At 50.9% G+C, this 18,890-nt stretch overlaps 1 protein-coding gene across 8 annotated transcripts in view; it reads left to right on the top strand.

Annotated features, from left to right (window-relative positions):
- MBD3 (methyl-CpG binding domain protein 3) overlaps window positions 1-18,890 on the top strand; it is a 394,240-nt gene that overhangs the window by 226,550 nt on the left and 148,800 nt on the right. The gene's annotated exons all lie outside the window — the stretch shown is intronic.

Raw genomic sequence — 18,890 nt, 5'->3', positions numbered from 1 at the left:
CCCAAGAGTATCTTGAGGGGGTCCATACTCAGCTGGACTCCCACCATATCTTTAATCTAGCTCAGGAGTTCCCGCCAAAAGTTGTGAATTCTTGGCCGGCGCCACCACATGTGGGAAAAGGAACCAACCTGGCCACAACCTCTCGGACAGAGCGGGGAGGCACCCACGCACATTCTAAAGACCTTCAAGCGGTCCCTATGCCACCCCTGCAGCATCTTGTAATTGTGCTGTATGGTGGAGGTAAAAAGGTTTCCAGGAAAGGTCACCCGAAAAATTCTATCCCAGTGTTCATCCGTGATTTCCCTTCCCACCATTTCGTCACAGTACCTTTTTAAATGTCTGTCTAACCATTATGGGAATGATCACTAGAATTTTGTTTAAGCTTGAGGGAATTCCTTTACAGGTGGTCGCTGACTCTAGTACCCTCTCAAATGGGGTTAAGTCCCTGATTAACGAGTCACCCTACTTCTGGTCTGTGAATATCCCCTTCAATTGCAGGTAGTCGAAGATTGAGATTATTTCGCTGCCCAGGGCCTCCCAAATCTCCACAAATCCCCTAAAGAGACCCTGTTCAAATAGCTGGCCATCTGTTTCAAGTCCCCCGCCCGATCCCTGTTTGGCGTATCTCATCCCCTGACTTGCTAAACTAAATGGAGGGCCCCGAACTGAGGCTAGTGGCGAGGGCCACAAGGATAGCGCTTTGTTTGCGCCCCTGTTGTTCCATACCTCCCAAAGCACAGCCAGCGTGGGATGGTCGCATACTTTACCCGGGATATCTTTCTGGGATGCTCAAAGGAGATCTCCCACCTAGGCTTCTGGTTTTGCCACACAAATCTAGACCGGGCACACCTTAGGTCCATAATAAACATATCCGGAAGTCTGGACGGGAGGGCCGAGAACATATAGAGGAGTATTGGGAGGACATTCATCTTAACGTATGTCATGCAGCCATACCACGATAGGATCAAGGGCTGCTGCGAGCGCCTAACGTCTTCCTTAATTTTGTCCACCAAGGGGTATATATTCACCCTTGCTAGTTCAGCCAAGTGCCTTGTCAAATAGACCTCCGGGTATTTAAATCGTTTTCCCTCAACCATCCTGCCCATAAAACTTGAGTTTGTCCAGAGTAGCTCTGCCCCCCAAACCCACCAGCCTTTTGCATGACTTATTTATTTTTAGACCCGAGAAGGACCTAAACTTCTGCAGCATGGGGTCTGGCATGGATTCACATGCTCATGAATATTCCCCGTCAGGCTGTGAATCCTCGGCAATGAAAAAATCAGTTTCATTTCTGAACTGTCTTTCCCCTAACAACCAATCACTGAGCTCTGGGTCATACTGCCCTCTACCTAAACCCCTCCTCTGGCAGCCATCTTCAGATTTTTACTGCACCTTTAAGTGTTGGGAGTCCTTGTGTTTAGCTCTTGAGCTTTTACTGTGTGTATCATTTTTTGGAAGTGTATTACTCTATTTTTCAGTCAATCCGGCCTTGTGCTCCTTCGATCAATCCATCCAATTAACGGGGACCCGTTGTCGAATTTCTTCAGCGTCCCTCAAAGGCGAATTTCTTCGAGTTTCATCATGGAGGCTTCCAGAAGATTCTCAGGCCTACGCCGTGTGGACCATGTCGGAGGAGGAGGATTCAGCTCCCCTCTTCAAAATCTGTTCCAGCTGCGGCTCGCAGAATGTCTTCTCAGACGATAAGCATTCCAAATGTCATTACTGCTTGCATCAGGCGCACAAAGAGGAGGATTGTGTGTTTTGCCAGGAGATGTCCTCGTGCACGATTAAGGATCGGCACAGGCGACTCAACAAGTGGCTACAGGCCAATGCCCCTGCTCTGGGTGGGTCCCAGCAGCATGCCGCTCCAAGAATGCTGACTGGGCTTCTAAGACCTTTTGAGGGCGCCCCTCCTGTGGGGGTCCAACAGAAGGCTAAGCACTGCGAGTCCACTGTCACAGGGAGTGCCGTTGCAACAGGCTCCCTGGCTGCCAGGGCGCAGTCAACGTCTCCAGCCTCTAGTACCAGTCAACGTTCTGGATCTTCTGGCAAAAGGAAGTCTGATCACCCGAGAGGCCCAAGTCCGCCCTACCATCGAAGACCAAGGGGTATTGGGGTTTAGACCATCCCCCTAAGGAGAAGACCACGCAGATCAAGGTTTCGGCCCTCACCGTGAAGGCCCAGGTCCACCCGGCGAAGGCCCAGCCTTCCATTGAGGGGGCGGCAGCATCTCTGGTGAAGGCCCGCCAAGGCAGCTCCACAGGGCGCAACCCCAAAGGCTAGTTTCCATTCCTCCCAGGAGGGAGATGGCCTTCTGGCCCATAACTCTGGAGAAGAAGATGCCTGTCATCTCCCTGAGACCTTCGCCTCTGGAGGCCAAGAAAGGCGGGGAAGTGCAGTGCCTTCCAGGGAACGGATATCTCCTCTGAGGAGGAGCTCACCGGCCTGCAACCCATCCAGGAGGAGGTGAACGTAGGGGACAGGCCCTATGACGAGCACACAAACCAAAGCGACGGCGATGGTGACGACGGCAAGGACACAGTCGAGGAGGAGGAGCAGCAAGGTGATGACGGCTTGGGCGCAGAGCCAGTGCCCCAGCGGCCTATTCCCGCAACTACCTCAGCAGTCGACCCTCACCTCGACTACCTCCTAGAGACCTTATGGTGGACATTCTCAAGGCTCGGCATTCGCTAGCCTCCGAGATATGGACAAGGATACCCATCGTGCTGGCGGCGATGCCCGCGGCACAGGCCGCACACCTGGCGACTAAGGACTCTCCAAGAGAAGAGTTGAACCTCCACCTCCTTGCCCCCCATCGCCCTCGTCACCACCCCCCACCCCTCCCTCAGAGGGATGAGACAGATCCAGACACGACAACTGGCACGGACAACGACGACGACGACGGCGGCGGATTAGGGGACCTCCCATCTCCGCCGCATAGATCTTCTCTGCCGGACGAGATAGTCTTGTTCCATTGGATGATTTCCAGGGTTTCGGAACTTTTTCAGCACACCCTGGAGGAGAAGGGGTAGAGCTTCTTATATCAACGCTGCAAAGTGAAGACGAAGACTATCCTCTTGGTCCCTCTCCTGGATGACATCTGAGATTAGGGGTAGTCCATCTAGATGAACTCTTCTACGGGCCCGGCAAAAAGGGATCGCCTTGAAAAGAAGTACAGGGTGCTGGACTCTGCGCCCAAGTGCTTGCAGGCCCAACTGTCTCCGGACTCAGAGGTGTCAGCCAAGAAGTCCTTGGGCGGCTCTCTTTCGGCAGCAGCCACCCCTCTGGACAGCGCGGGAAATAAGTTGGATGCCATGGGACGACGGCTCATCTATTCTGTGACTACCATCAAGGCCGCCAATGCTCTTTCCATCGTAGTGCGCTACGACTGGGAGCTGTGGTTCATGATCGCTCCCCTCCTGGACTTCCTCCCCTACGACAAGAGGTTGGAGGCGCTGGAAATTCTGCATGTCAGTGAGGTGGCGTTGGATCACGGTGGTCACGGACATCGCTGACGCAGGGTTCTGCCAAGTGTGCAACAGCGTTTGCCTTCGTTGTCGTGGTTGTCTCAAGGCCACCAGCTTTTGCCAGGACGTTCAGTCAAAGGTGTTGGACATGCCCTTCGATGAAGACAATCTGTTCGGGAAGGCCATGGATGAGTCTCTGCAAGCCATGAAGACCGACACGGAGACAGCTCAGGCTCTGGGCACTCTTTAACAACTGAGACCATCCTTTCAGGCCTAAGGCAGCAAGTCCCAAGGTTCACCCAAAGGTTTCGGTGGGGGCTCCACTTCTAACGTCAACCCGCCCGATCTTCGGCCCAGGAAACCAACTGGGGCCGTTCCTAGGCCTTTGGAGGATGTCGTCGCCAGGGTCCCCAGGGTGGCCCTTCGACATCCAAGCAGGAGTCAACCGGCCGTAGTGTCGTGCCCCCCCACGTCCACCGTGCACCCTGTTGGGAGGCCGGCTGACGAACTTTGTCGGCGTGTGAGAGACCATTTCCACCGACCGTTGGGTGTTGGACCCTCTCGCCCACGGACACACCCTGGAATTTCAATGGCAGTGTCTCCGTATACCACTGGTGGCCTGTCATGAGAACCATGTACCCCATGTGTGAAAGAGCTCGTCCAAAAGAGGCTCTGGGGCTCCAGAGTGTACTCTAGGTACTTTCTCATTAAAAAGACCACCGGCGGCTGGAGGCCCATACTAGACTTCAGTCGTTTTGAACAAATAAATCAAGTCCCAGAAATTCCAGATGATCACGCCCCAGCACATGCTCGGCCTGCTACAGGAGGGGGACTTCCTGTCGTTGCTGGTCTTGGAGGATGCATACTTTAACATCCCCATTCACAAGGGGCAATGCAAATTTCTACGCTTCGTGGTTCAAGGGAAGTACTATCAATGCAAGGCCCTTCCCTTCGGATTGAAGTCTGCACCAAGGGTTTTCACCAAATGCCTGGCGCCAGTCGCGGCGCACCTGCGGTTGCAGGGGATCCACGTCTACCTTTACTTGGACGACTGGCTCATCTGGACCAGCTCAAAGGACATTGCTGTCGATCACACAGTGAGGACCGTTTGCCTGTTGACGGATCTGGGTTTCTTGGTGAACTATGCAAAGTCCTGCTTGACTCCATCGCAGGACGCTGTTTCTGGTATCCCGAATCAACACGACGTTTGTGCCTGGCGTCTCCGTCAGAGGAGAGGATTGCAGCCATATCGGGCAGAGTGCAACGCCTATTGGCACTGAAGGTCGCCACAATGAAGACCCTCAAGTCTCTGTTCGGCATGATGTCATCATGCATCTACCTCATCCGACTGTGCAGGCTACGGATGTGTTCGCTGCCGGAGTTCCTTGACGACCGTTGTATTCAAGTGCCGGGAAGCTTCGAGGACAGGATCTCTCTCGACTAGAGTTTCCGTTGAGCGATAAAGTGCTGGGGGGGTTCATGTGCATCTGTCAGGGGGATAGGGGGGGGAGTGGGAATTTCCAGACCCCACCGCACCAGGAGACTGTCACAACGGACGCCTCCCTGGAAGGATGGGGAGCCCACACCAGAAGTCTTCACGCAAGAGGCCTTTGGCTACCGGAGGATAAGACGTTGCACATCGTGTTCGAGCTGCAGGCTGTGGTTTGGGCCCTCAACTCTTTCCTTCCATCCCTCAAGGGCAACGTGGTGCAGGTCTTCACGGACACGGACAACACCACCACAATGTTTTACATCAGGAATCAGGGCACCAGGACCCCGGAGCTCTCTAAAGAAGCGCAGGAACTGTGGCACTGGGCTGTCGCCCAGGGGATATTCCTCATCCCGTTTCATCTGGCAGGAGTGAAGAACACTGTCGCAGAGTCTCTCAGCAGAGAGCTGCATTCTTGTCACGAGTCAGAGCTTTGCCAGGACCGAATGGATCGCCTGTTCCGCAGATGGGGCAATTCCCAGATCGATCTATTTGCGACAGCGACGAACACCAAGTGCCGAAGGTTTGCCAGCAGGTTCCCCAGGCACGGGGGTTGTGGGGGACGCATTCTCATTCCCCTGGGACGGCCTGTTTCTATATGGTTCCCTCAGTTGCTTCGACTAGTCCATCAACTCAGAGGGTCCCGGTGCAGGATGATCCTCGTCACACCGGCGCGGCCAAGGCAGTTATGGTACCCGGACCTTCTCAACATGTCAGCGGCCCCTCCAGTCAAGCTAACAGTGGTTGCAGATCTCCTCGCCAGGGAAGGAGGTGCAATTTTGCACCACGACCTAGGATTGCTGTACCTGAAGGCCTGGCTCCTGCAGTGTTAGAACTCAGGCGGGTGCTTCTTTCCTTGGGCATGAAGGAGGGATGCGTCCGAGCATCACCCTTGTGTCGTGAAAAGTTAAGTAAAGTGGCTTACAGGACGGGGCCTGAAACTCTCCCACTCTTGCAGAGGTTATGCCTTTGTCGCCGGCTGAAAGGACTTTGCACTCGCTGGATGTGGCTAAAGCGCTTAAGTTCTATATGGACCTCACAAAGAGCTTCCGGAAGACGTCACAACTTTTTGTGAACTTTGGTCCTGTGAACCATGGGAAGGCCCCCTCCAAGGCTTCTATTTACAGGTGGCTCTCCGGCTGCATCACCCATTGTCACTGGTTGGCGAACCGACCGTTGCCTGGCTGTCCGAGAGCCCATTCGACCAGAGCGATCGCTGCAGCTACGGCGTTTGTCTGCTGTGCCCCTGCTGGACATCTACAGGGCTGCTACATGGAGGTCAACATACACCTTCACGAGATTCTACTGCGTCGACCGGGATTCCAGGAAGGAGTCCAGAGTCGGCCAAGCAGTGCTGCGCAGCCTATTTGCTTTAAGGTTTGCCTGGTGAGGATGTAAGAGATTCTTATGTTGAGCCTTTGCCACCTCCTGTGTTGTGCATGTGTGTACTGCTACGTATTCTTTATTAATGAGCATGTGAATCCATGCCAGACCCCATGCTTGAGAAGGAACAAGCTACTTACCTGTAACTGTTGTTCTCCAGCATGGGTCTGGCATGGATTCACATGCGAACCCTCCCGCCTAACCCTCTACGGCTCTTCTCTAGGTCTTACTGCCACTTCACGTGCTACCAAATCTGAAGATGGCTGCCAGAGGAGGGGTTTAGGTAGAGGGCAGTCATTGGCTGGGGGCAGTATGACCCAGAGCTCAGTGATTGGTTGTTAGGAGAAAGACAGTTCAGAAATGAAACTGATTTTTTTCTTTAACAAGGATTCTCAGCCTGACGGGGAATGTTAATGAGCATTTGAATCAATGCTAGACCCATGATGGAGAACAAGTTGCAAGTAAGTAACTTGTTCCTTATCCACCTGCGCCAGGAGTGTAGGAAGTGACTTAAGAGATGGTGGTGAGGTTACCTAGTACGTCATCTGTGAATAATGACAATTTGAACTCCTCCCCTCCACACCGGATACGCCCTAACCCTTTGTCAGCTCCAATCGCCAAAGGCTCCGTAGTGAGGGCATGTAGGAGAGGGGATAGGGAACAGGGGACACCCCTGCCTCATCCCTCTCCTGAGATTGATGGAGTTGGACAGAATATTAACTCAAACCCTCGCCGTGGGCACTGCATACAGTGCCGTCACCCATCAAAGGAAGCTGGGCCTTAGTCCCATTTTTCCCAGTACTGCCATCGCAAATTGCCATTCTACCCTGTCAAATGCTTTTTCAGAGTCTATAGAAACTAGACGTGCCTCCTATTTTTTTGTTTTGTGCCTGGTGCATTAGATTTATTGTTTTCTGTATATTGTGGGAGCCATGTCTACCCTGGATAAATCCCACCTGGTATCCGTGCACGAAGGAATGTAACGGCTTCTAGTCTTCTTCCTAAAATCTTGGCTAAGACCTTCCCGTCTTTATTTAGTAAAGAGATCGGGAGGTACGATGAACACAGGGATGGGTCTTTGCCCTCCTTGGGGATCGCCATTGTACTTGGTAGGGGTTCCCCCAGCAATGCTGCTTTGCAATCTTTCATCATGTACGGTGCTAAAATAGACCTAAACATTTGATAAATTATACTGAGAAACCATTGCTCCCTGGGCGGTACCTGCTTTAATCCCACGGATTGCCCTAATCACCACCTCTGGGGTTCTAGGTTCTCCTAGTCTTTTCGGCCTCGTCCCTCGAGACTCCTCGTAGGGGTATGCTGTTCAAGTAAGCTGCAATCTGTGATACATTTCCCTTGTATTCCGAAGCATATAAGGTTTCGTAAAAGTTGGAAAAATCCCTCCCAATGCCTATTGTATCGTAGACCCCCTCCCCTTTAATTACGTGGATAAATGTCCTTCTCTTTTCTTCCCTTTAGCACCAAGCCAAGTTCTAGCATCCTTTTCTCCGCGCTCATGGTACTTCTAAGATTTTTTTTAAATTTCAAATCCTACATTTAGTTACATTACATTCTGTTTGATCATTATTATTGTTATTCGCAATGTTTAATCTCCAGTTTTTACTTCTTCAGTCATGCTGGCAACTGCCTCCCTTTTTCAAGTTTATCTGCCCTCTTCGCAGTTTTTTCTTCTAATCTAGAAGGTTCTAGTATATTGTCCAAAAGGTCAATTCTGGCACATAGCCGTGCAACATTTTCACCTTGTAGATGCATGGTCCACCATTCATCTGGCGATAATGAAAGTGTATTGCATACGTTTTTGGCGAGGTAGTTGGTTGTTTCCCTTGTTAAATCATTACAGCTGGTCATTAGATGTTTGACTGATTAAATCATGTCAATTTTTTTGCAGAATCTACATTTGTTGTCTAGGTATCCATGTTGCTGTCTTCTAAACATAATTTCTTTAGTTTGGTAGAGCTTCAATTCCAAATGTAGGAATTGATTCCGATGTTGAGTGCTAGGACATTTCGTGAGATAAGTTTGTAATTTATTCAAGGACCTTGTTTCCCATGGGAGCATTCCTAGCGACTTGTATTGGCTCCTGATGCTTTGAGGATATCCAATCTGTTTCTTTTAGCTTAACTTTGACTGCATTTGGATTTATTTACCAGTAAATCTGATGTGGTGTCTAGCTGCTTAAGTATGTACATTCATAGTTGTTGCTATTCCCCCAGTGGTCATTTTTGACCTCCTGGCTCCTTGTTCCATAATAATTATTGCCGGTATTGGTACTCCTTTTAGTAATTGAAGCACCTTCTTCCAGAACATACCTCACAGTATGATCCAGATATTACTTTTGATTTGTTTTCTAGGTCTACCTTTCCTTTCAGCTAGGTTTAAAATATTAGATTTTTTGATGTTAATTACTAGAGTATTTATGAGCATGTATTGCTGTAATGCATCTAGTTAACGCTGGAGACGATTTGTGTCTGGTCTAACACAAGGTCGTCTGCATAAATGATCCAGGGTACCGGTCGGTTATTTATCTTCTTGGGAGGGGGGCGGTCTTTTACTTTTTTGAAGAAAGCTGGTAAATCTGCCAAGTACAAGTAAAACATTGTAGCAGCCAATGGGCATCCTTGCTTTACACCCCTTTCTATCTTTATTTTGGTGGATAATATTCCTTGATTATCAAGTCTCACTTGTATTGCCGAATTGGAGTATAATGCTTTGATTGGCTCCAACAGATTGCTCGGGCAATTCCAGGCTGTAAATTTGTCCCAGAGGATATTCCTATCCATGGTGTCAAGCGCTTGTAAATCGATAAAAGCTAATTATAGGTTTTGTTTAGTTTTAGCTTCTGGTTTTCAGGATATTCAATATAAGCGGTTTTCATTCTGTTCCGACACCTTTGATGAATCCAGTCTGCCTGTGATCATGAATATTAACTTAATTAGCCAATTTTACAAGGCGTTTCTGCAGCTGTGATGCGAATAGTTTACCGATCACGTCCAGCAAAGCTGTGGGTCTGTAGTTCTTTAGATTCTCTTTTGCCCCGTTTGAAAATCAGTATTATAATAGCTGTGGACCATGAATCTGGAATCTTTTTCATTTTGATTACTTGGCTAAACAGTACCTCTTACTTCAAGTCTCTGGATTTCCCTTCAGAATATTGTTAGACCGTCTGCATTTGATGTTTTAAGTTTAATTGCCTCACATATATCGTTCTTCTGATAATCCAGTCCAGTCTCCATGCTCTTAGAGGTGACACCCTCTCGTTTCTCTTGTGTTTTTATTGCAAAAGACCGTGGTGTAATGTTCTAACCAATTTTCTTCTGCCACACACTACGCAAACATGCTTCCCGATTGAATGTTTTATTCAAGAATGCCCATTTCTGATGCTTGTTAATTTGCTTAGAATCACATGCTGTGCATATAGTTCGACATCCAGTGGTCACCGCAGAGTATTGCATTTTGTCTTTCGAGAATCGAACAGGGACGTCGACATGGGCGTGTCTGTAAGACTCTCCCTAACGTGCCGTGTAGTGTACCCACAATCCCTCATGTGTCGAGGTCCCTCAGATTATTTTTTTCCGCTGAGCATACTGGTCGCCCTATGCAGAGCTCGTCTAGAGACATTGCAAATTGTTCCATCGACCTTTGGTCGAATATATTCTATTATTATTCAAGATCACCCTGACCGTCCTTCCTATCAACCGCTGTTCTGGATCTTTACTGAAACCTCCAGACGGACTTTTGACGGACGGTGGTCCAGTCGGCGTTGCAGACCACGTGGCCAGGTCTTCCAGCCGGCCTACACAGTAGGGAGAGTGGGGTTGGGGTGGACATTTCTGTAAAATCTGAGAATGCCTTTACCTTTCTTCCCTCTTTCCTCTCTGGTCTTCATCACTTTCCCTATCCTCAGCTAACGAGAGGACTCCATGTAGGTTTTGCCCCATTTGCAAGGGCAAATTTCTATGGAGAGATGAGCATCAACGGTGTAACCGTTGCTTGCCCCTCGATCACGATGAAAAAGGTTGTGCGGCTTGCAAGCTCTTCTGTCTGAAGACATTGAAGGAGCGCTGTGTCAAGCGGTGGACGGCCTACGGGATGTCGAAGGCTGAGTCAAGTTCTCAGCTGCCACAACCGTCGAGTGCGACGAGGGCATCGGTGACGAGCAGGCCTCCGACTCTGAGGTTGTTGACCTTTCAGCAGAGCGCTCCCGCTACGCGTCTGTCCCCAGCCCCGCCAGGCACGGCTCGGGCACTGCTATGGGGACTGTTCACCCAGTGACAAAGACCAACACTTTCAACTCACTAAACACACAACCCCCAGGCCAGTCTTCGAAGTCGAAGCGGTCCACAGCGCCAATGGGCACAAGAGGTTTTGGCTGTGCCTGCCGACCGTCAGCCCTCCCCGCAGCTGCAGATCCGCCTAGCGACTGGGCACTCTAAATTGAAAGACGCTACCCCCAATATTCCAAGAACTGTCTAGACTCATCGTAAAAAGGCATCCGCCGACGACAAGGCCCCGGTTTCGCTGAGGTCTACACAGCCGCAGGCCCAGGCTACACATCTCCCTACTGCGGAGGACGTTACCGAAAGCATTGCGAGAATTGTTTCGGCGGAAGCTCAGAAGCAACAGTCGGAGGATTCGAGAACGCCCAAGGATTCGTCGAAATCCAAAGATGGGCTGAAGGAAATACCGGAACCCTCTGCCAAGCCTAAGGAGAAGCACAGGGACACGCAGCCTCGGTCCCCTGGGAGGAGTTTTCAGAAGACGAAGAAGGTATTTATTTGGCGTTGAGACAAATATCTCGACGTTTGGCGTCGGGATCGTATACAAAAGCCCTTTCTACCTCTAGACCCCACTAGGTCTTCTGTTTGGACTAGGGAAACATTTGAGTTGTATGGAGAGGCTTGACAGGTTTGTAACCCGCTCCAAGCAATCCACCCCCAAAAGACCACGGGAAGAAGACCTTTTGAACCCTGTGGCTAAATTTCCAGGGCTTTTTGATCCCTCTTGGGAGGAGGATGTGTACACTTACGAACTCACTGAGGAGGAGGTTCCTGCAGACAGTCCGGATGAAGATACTTTCATTGACCCTGAGGACATGCATGATCCCACAGAGGGGTCAGGGAAAACCTGGATATGGGTGACCCTCAGCCTTGGGCATCTCACAATCCTTCACTAGATCCTGATGCCCTGTGTTTGTCCCCACAGACCACTTCCACTAGACATCCCTTTCCAGTGGACGATCAAATGACGTTCAACGCCATGTTGCGCAAAGCAGCCGAACATGTCAAGATCGCCACCGATGAAGCTGTTCCTGAGGCTGACTTTGTAGAAGACATTCTTAAAGAGAAACCACCGGCCAGCCAGGCTTTCCCTCTTCTGAACTCAATAAAAAAAGCGCCTGGCTCCCACGTTACCAACACCTGCCCTCACAAGAGCAGTTAATCCAAGGATTTAAAAGCTATTTCGCCCTTTCCCCTCTGATCCCCCTTTACGCAGAGGTCACTCCACCCCAGACTCACTTGTGGTGACCACTACAAGGAAAAGAGCAGGGGTTCCCCTGTCAACCAGGGAGGCACCCCCTGACAAAATGTAAAAGACTCTACGCCCTGGGAAAGAGGGTCACGGCTGCAGCAGCCTTTTCTGCGCGCATTGCTAACAATGCTACTTTGTTAGCCAGCTACGCGGACACTCAATGGGCCATGTTACAGGAAGGCCTGCAGAAGGTTCCTGAACCGCTACAAACTCGTCTTATGTCCACGGTTACCGAGGGCAGACAAGTAAACCTAAGTATACTCAAAAACACTTTGGATTCTGCTGAGGCAGCGGGTCGATCCTTGGCTCAGGGCACCCTCCTAACGAGACACGCGTGGCTAAGAAACTCACGATTCAAGCCAGAAACTCGAGCGTCACTTATTAATAAACCGTTGGAAGAATCCAACCTATTTGGAAAAGCAGTCGACAAAGCTCTTGAGACTGTAAAAAAGGAGCACGACACCCTTAAGACACTAGATCAAATCACACAAAGGCCCTCCACAAGGCGAGGAACTGGGTCCTGACGCCTTTTTCGTGACCAACGCTTCCCTCAAAACCAGTACACATCGGGGAAATAATTGGTCCTCTCTACAAGGAACCAGCGGATAGGATACACCACCCCATATCCCCAAAGGGGTCAGCGTTGTGGGAAAGGAAGGGGCTGGAACCCTACCCCCAGAGGCTCCCCGACCTCAGGTTAAAAATGACCCAAAGATCCGGGTCCCCTCCTATTCCTCCCCGGTCAGGGGCCGGCTAACATCTTTCCTTCAGGCATGGGAGAGAATAACTACAGACCAGTGGGTACTGAAGACTGTGGCCCACGGCTACTGTATAGAGTTCTGCCGGTCCCCAAAGTTCAGACCTCCATGAGCAAGACTACTGATGCCAGACCATCTGCGTATCCTTCAGGAAGTCGAGACACTACAAGAAAAGAGAGCCATAGAGGTTGTACCTCTTTCACAGGTAAACAAAGGTATTTATTCAGTGTACTTCCTTGTACCCAAAAAGGATCTCACCATGTGCCCCGTATTAGATCTGTGCCCAGCGAACAAATTTGTAAAGCCACAAAAGTTCTGCATGGTCACTCTGCAGGAAGTAATTCCCCTGCTCTCACAGGGAGATTGCATGGCAACACTGGACATGAGATTCATACTTTCATATTTCAATGTTTCCGGCGCACAGAAAATACCTCAGATTCATGATACAAGACACACTATCAATTCAAGGTACTACCCTTCGGCATAGCTTCAGCACCAAGGGTATTTACAAAGGTACTAGCAGTGGCAGCAGCACACCTGTGCAGGCAGTCCATCCAGGTTTATCCTTACCTCAACGACTGGCTCATAACAGGGGATATGATATGATATGGCATTTGTAACGCGCCTATACACAAATGTTTCAAGGCGCGACGAGGCAGGGAGGGGGGAACAAGGGGAAGACAGACAACGATCCTACTAGGCCAGGTGTCATTCAGACCGCGCAAGTGCAGGGGTAGGGGGAAGGGAAAAAGTGCAAGGGGAAGGGGAAGGGGAAGGGGGAGGGGGGGGGAGTGCAGTACAAATAAGTAGAATAGAAATAAATAAATAGGGCCAGCTGGTGGCAAGTGCAAGGTAAGTGCTGGGGGGGAGGGGGGGGCTGTAGGGATACAGAGACAGTCCCGCAGTGCAGGGTTGCCAGGGAGGCAGTGCAAGTGAAGAGTGACTGGGCCCAGGACCGAGGTCGGTGAGAGTGGCCCAGTTGCAGAATCAGTGCAGTTTAGGTGAAGAATTTAGCAGGAGAGAGGGAGAGAGAAAGCAGAAGTGAAGAGAAAGGTTTTGAGGTGCTTCTGGAATCGGAGATGGTTCTCCTCAAGTTTCAGGGAGGCAGGAAGGCTGTTCCAGAGGGAGACCCCTGCCGCAGAGAGAGATCTACCCCCCAGCTCGTTGCTTCGAGAAGCGGCTGACCCTGAGGGAGTTGGAGACGGATGAGCGTAGGGCTCGGGAAGGAAGATATTTAGGAAGAGAGAGTTGAAGGTATTTAGGCCCCAGGCCCCAGAAGGCCTTGTGGACAATGCAGAGGGTTTTGAACTTAATCCTCGAAGCCACTGGGAGCCAGTGTAGAGATTTCAGTCCTGGAGAGATACGGTCCCTGGGCTTGAGGCCGTGGACAAGTCTCGCAGTTCTGTTCTGGATGAGTTGCAGAGGGCGGAGAGTGGAGGCAGGCAGATTAAGATAGAGGCTGTTACAGTAGTCCAGCTTTGAGAGAACCAGGGCTCGGGAGACAGTGAGCTTCTGGGGGAAGGAGAGGAAGGGAAGAATACCTCTGAGGAGGTGCAGCTGGTAATGTGACTTCTTAGAGACATCAGATATATGAGGAGAGAAGGAGAGTGTGGAGTCGAAGATGACCCCAAGGTTTTTTGCCTTGCAGGTAGGAGCAGGAAGAGGGCCAAGAGAGGCCGGCCAGAGAGCTGCAGGGAAGGAGGGAGTGGGTGTGCCGATGAGTAGGATCTCTGTCTTACTAGCATTAAGGCAGAGGTCATTGGCAGCACACCATTCCTGGATAGCAGACAGACAGTAGGAGATGAGGGAGGGAGAAGAGGAGGCCGAGGGTAGCCTGAAAATGAGCTGGGTATCGTCCGCATAGCACTGAAAGTTGGGGCAGAGGGCGGCGATGCGGTGTGCAAGGAGTGCCAGATACTGGTTGAACAGCCAGGGAGAGAGATTAGATCCTTGGGGAACGCCACAGGTGGAGAAAAAGATGTCTGAGAGGAAGGACCCAAGTTGGACCTGGGAGGGTCGATTGGAAAGGAAAGCGGTCAGCCACGCCAGAGCCTGACCAGTGATACCCAGGTTATCACGGAGACGGTTGAGCAGGATGGCATGGTTGACAGTGTCAAAGGCAGAAGAGAGATCGGGCAGAATGAGAACACACGGAGTGTTGGAGTCGAGGTTCAAGAGCAGGTCCTCACGGATGTTCTGGAGAGCAGTTTCCGTGCTTCTGGCCGCTCTGAAGCCAGATTGATGGTCATGGAGACTATCAACAGCTTCAGCATGGAGGTTAAACTGGGAGATGGGCAGTTTCTCCAGGAGCTTGCCTAGGAAGGGAGTGATGGAGATTGGGCGATAGTTAGCCGGACAGGAGGGGTCGGCAGAGGGTTTCTTAAGGAGAGGGTGCACAAGGGAGTGCTTGAGGGGGGATGGGAAGACTCCAGAGGCGAAGGAGTGGTTGCAAAAGTCAGCCAGTGCAGGAGTCAGGGAGTCGATGTGGTCCTTGATAGTTTTGGAGGAACAGGGGTGAATCTGTTTAGACGAGACTTTCATAGATCGGACTTGTCTGGAAACCTCGTCAGCAGAAAAAAGGGGAAAGGCAGAGAAGGAGGGAGGAGGGGTGGCTGCAGAAGGGCCAGAGGAAGAGCAGGGAAGAGAGGGGGGGAGGTGATAGGAGGAGAGTGAGGACAGCATGTCCTGAGTTTTAGAGATGAAGTGGGAGGCCAGTGCAGTGCAGAGGGCCTGGGAGGGGAGAGGAGAGGTAGAGACTACAGCAGGGTTGGCAAGCTCCTTGCAGATTTTAAAGAGTTCAGCCGAGTTGTTAGTTGCCGCAGAGATGCGGGCTTGGATAAGGGCTCTCTTCTTGGTGAGAACAGAGAGACGGTATTGCCTTTGGAGCAGGCGGCAGGCCAGTTTTTTCAGAGGATGAACATGAAGCACGCCATTTCCTCTCTGCCACCCTGCACTTGCGTTTTAGGGTGACGAGATCCACATCATACCAGGAGTTACATTTGGCTTTGGGCTTCGGGCGGATTTTCATGACAGGGGCAAGGATATCAAGAGTATCAGATATAGCAGAGTGGAGCAAGGAGAGGGCTGTGTCAGGGTGGGAGTCAGCCCAAGGGGGGGGGGGGGGCGAGAAGGTGGCAGCGAAAGCCGCAACTGACACGCGCTTCATGGATCGGATGACCGAGAAGGTGGGTGGCAATGATGAGGGTGGCTTCGCCTGTGGGGTAGGGAGGGTGAGGTGGGAGGATAGGAGAAAGTGATCACTCCAGGAGAGAGGAGTGGAGAGAGGGACAGGTCAGAAGAGATCAGAGCATCAAGAGTGTGCCCTGCAGAATGAGTAGGCCCAGACGGGAGAATAGAGAGTGAGAGAGTCGCAGAGGTCACGAAAGAGTCCAGTGGGGGGGACAGGAGGCATCTAGGTGGATGTTGAAGTCCCCAAGAAAGAGGAGTCGAGTGGTAGAGGACAGGAGTGAGGAGGAGAGGTCAGCCCACTCAGAGAGGAAGGAGGAAATTTGACCAGGTGGCCGATAGATAGTAGCCACGGTAAGGGAATGGCTAGGAGAGAGAGAGAGAGTCGGCAGACAAGACATTCAAAAGAGGAGTAGGTCTGCGTAGGAGTGACAGTGGCAGGAATCCACTCGGGGAAGATAAGGGCAACACCCCCCCTGCACGGTTGGGCCTGGGCACAGAGAGGATCTTGTAACCTTCAGGTAGGAGAGTGTCAAAGCTCGTGACAGAGCTGGCTGTGAACCATGTCTCAGTGAGACCGAGGACGTCAAGGTCCAGTTCCTCAAGAAGGCGACAGATATCGGAGGAATGCTTGATGGCAGAGCGAGAGTTAAGAGTGGCAAAGTGGAGAAGGTTGCCATCCTTGAAGGACTTCCGGGGAAGGGTACAGATCAGAGGTACGCCCTGCGGAGGTGTAGAAGAAGGAGGTGAAGAGGGAGTGCGAGAGGGGGCAGGGAGGGAGCTTAGAGGCAAGGTAGCCGAAGACGGAGGGGGGGGGGCGGGGGGCAGCATGGGAGGAAAGGAAGTTGATGAGGCGAGGGAAGCGTCTATCAAAGAGGTGAAGGTTGGCCTGAGGGCCTTGGACCAAGACGGTCCCATTAGCGTAGACATTAATGATGGCCTTAGAGGAGCGGAAGGGGGCCAAGAGGACATCCCAACGGGTGCCACCATTAATGGGAGAAGAGGAAAAAGGAGAGAGCACAGAGACCCTATGAAGGGGTCCATAGGTCAGGTGAAGGCACAAAAAAGAGGATGTCGGTGAGAGTTTCCTTAGAGCAGGCACTAGTGTAGGTGTCAGCGATAGGGAGGCCTGGGTTGGAGACCAGGATGTCCTTTTTAAACTTTTTCCTACCAGATTTAGTGAGGAGAGCAGGATAGTCAATAGAGAAGCAGTTAGAGAAGATAGGCGAGATAGAGAGCACCATGGAGTGGGAGGGGGGGGGAGACAGATGATGCGAGAGCCCACAGACAGGAAGGAACGGCAAGACGGGTTACCACATTTCAGAACAACAACAGTATTGTGTTTTAGGAACACAGTGGAGAGGTCACCTAAATTTGAGTCTTACGAAACCTGTTTGTCAGATACCCAAAAAAACAATAGATCTTTTATTCAGTCTGGGATTCTCTATCAACAAGAAGAAATCCAGCCTAGACCCCAGTCAGGTCAAGCAGTTCCTAAGGGCTCTAATTCGAACAAAGGACGTACTCGTCTTCCCCTCCAAAGAAAGGGTCCAAAACATGCGGTTTCAAATCCCTCAATATGTTGCAAGTCGAGAGGTGACGGGATGTAAAGCTATGTGACTGTTGGGAATGATGGCGTCATGTATTTATTTGGTTCCTCACGCACGCCAGCGCATGCGTCCAATGCAGGAGTGGCTCAACAGCCATAGGTGTCAGACCAGCAGACAATAGGACGATCTAGTGGTTGTCTCGCCAGCCCTCGTTCTCTCGCTACGGTAGTGGTCGAGGGAGTACCTCTTGAAAGGGAAATCCTTCACCACCCACGCAGTGGAGGCCACTCTAACTACAGGGTAGGGAGCTCACCTGCTTCAACAAACAGCGCACAGAGTTTGGTGGCCAGACATAGCATCCAACCACATAAACCTGTTGGAACTGTTAGCGGTATTCAAAGCGCTGAAAGCTTTTCAAACTCAACTGCAGGGAAAGACTATCCTGATCCTCACACAGCACCACGGCCATGTACTATCTGAACAAACAAAGGGGCACTCACTCTCCAGGGATGTCCAAAATGTCCCAGAACATTTGGAAGTGGGCTCTCAAACATGTTTCTGTTGTCTCAACATGTTCCAGGGGAACTCAATCTTCTGGCAAACGTACTCCGCAGAGATTCCCCACTACCAATAGAGTATGCATGGCGATTACACAAAGACATCGTCTCCGACATTTTCGCGGAATGGGGTTTTCCAGAGATTGACTTATTCGCAACTCTGGAGAATGCCCAATGCCAAGATTACGCCTCCAGGTACCCCCAGAACCGTTCCAAGGGGAATGGACTCTGGATAACCTGGTCAGGTAAACCATGGTTCGCTCATCTGATGGAGATGTCTCTATCTCCTCTGATGAAACTGAACGTGGTGTTCACTAGAGTTATGGGGTCTCCTTTCGAGCCCATGCATAAAGCAAGTCTCAAAGATCTCACCTACAAGACAGCCTTTTTAATAGTTATTACTTCCATTAGGAGTGTAAGTGAACTACAAGCACTCTCAGTTCTAGACCCCTTTGTAACAGTTCAGAGATAAAGTGGATCTGCGCACTCATCATAGGCTTGCGCCTAAATTCATTTCAAAGTTCCATGTGAACCAATCCATAGAACTACCAACGTTCTTTCAGAACCCCTCAAACATGGGAGAAGGAAGCCTGCACACACTTGATGTGCACAGAGCAGTCATGTTCTACATGGAAAGACCTCGACCACTAAGAAAGACAAATCGGTGTTTTGTTTCTGTGACGGCAGGTAGAGAGGGAGACCCGGTCTCCAAATCTACTATCTCTAGGTGGATTGTCAAATGCATCACTCTGTTTCACTCTTGCTAAGAGAGAACTGCCCTTCAAGCCTGGAGCGCATTCTACTCGAGGCACTGGGGCTTCCATAGCATTCATTGCAAATGTTCCCCTAGAGTCTATTCTCAGGTGGGACAAGCAGTACTAAGACATCTTTTCTCTAGTGTTCCTTCTCACATCCCACCTCCAACTCCGGGTACTGCTCACTAGTCTATG

Source organism: Ambystoma mexicanum, chromosome 1p (genome assembly GCF_040938575.1).
Source record: "Ambystoma mexicanum isolate Mex_15411 chromosome 1p, UKY_AmexF1_1, whole genome shotgun sequence".
NCBI classification, from domain to species: domain Eukaryota; kingdom Metazoa; phylum Chordata; class Amphibia; order Caudata; family Ambystomatidae; genus Ambystoma; species Ambystoma mexicanum.
The sequence above is the reverse complement of the archived record's forward strand: the minus strand, read 5'-3'. Positions and strand labels throughout refer to the sequence as shown.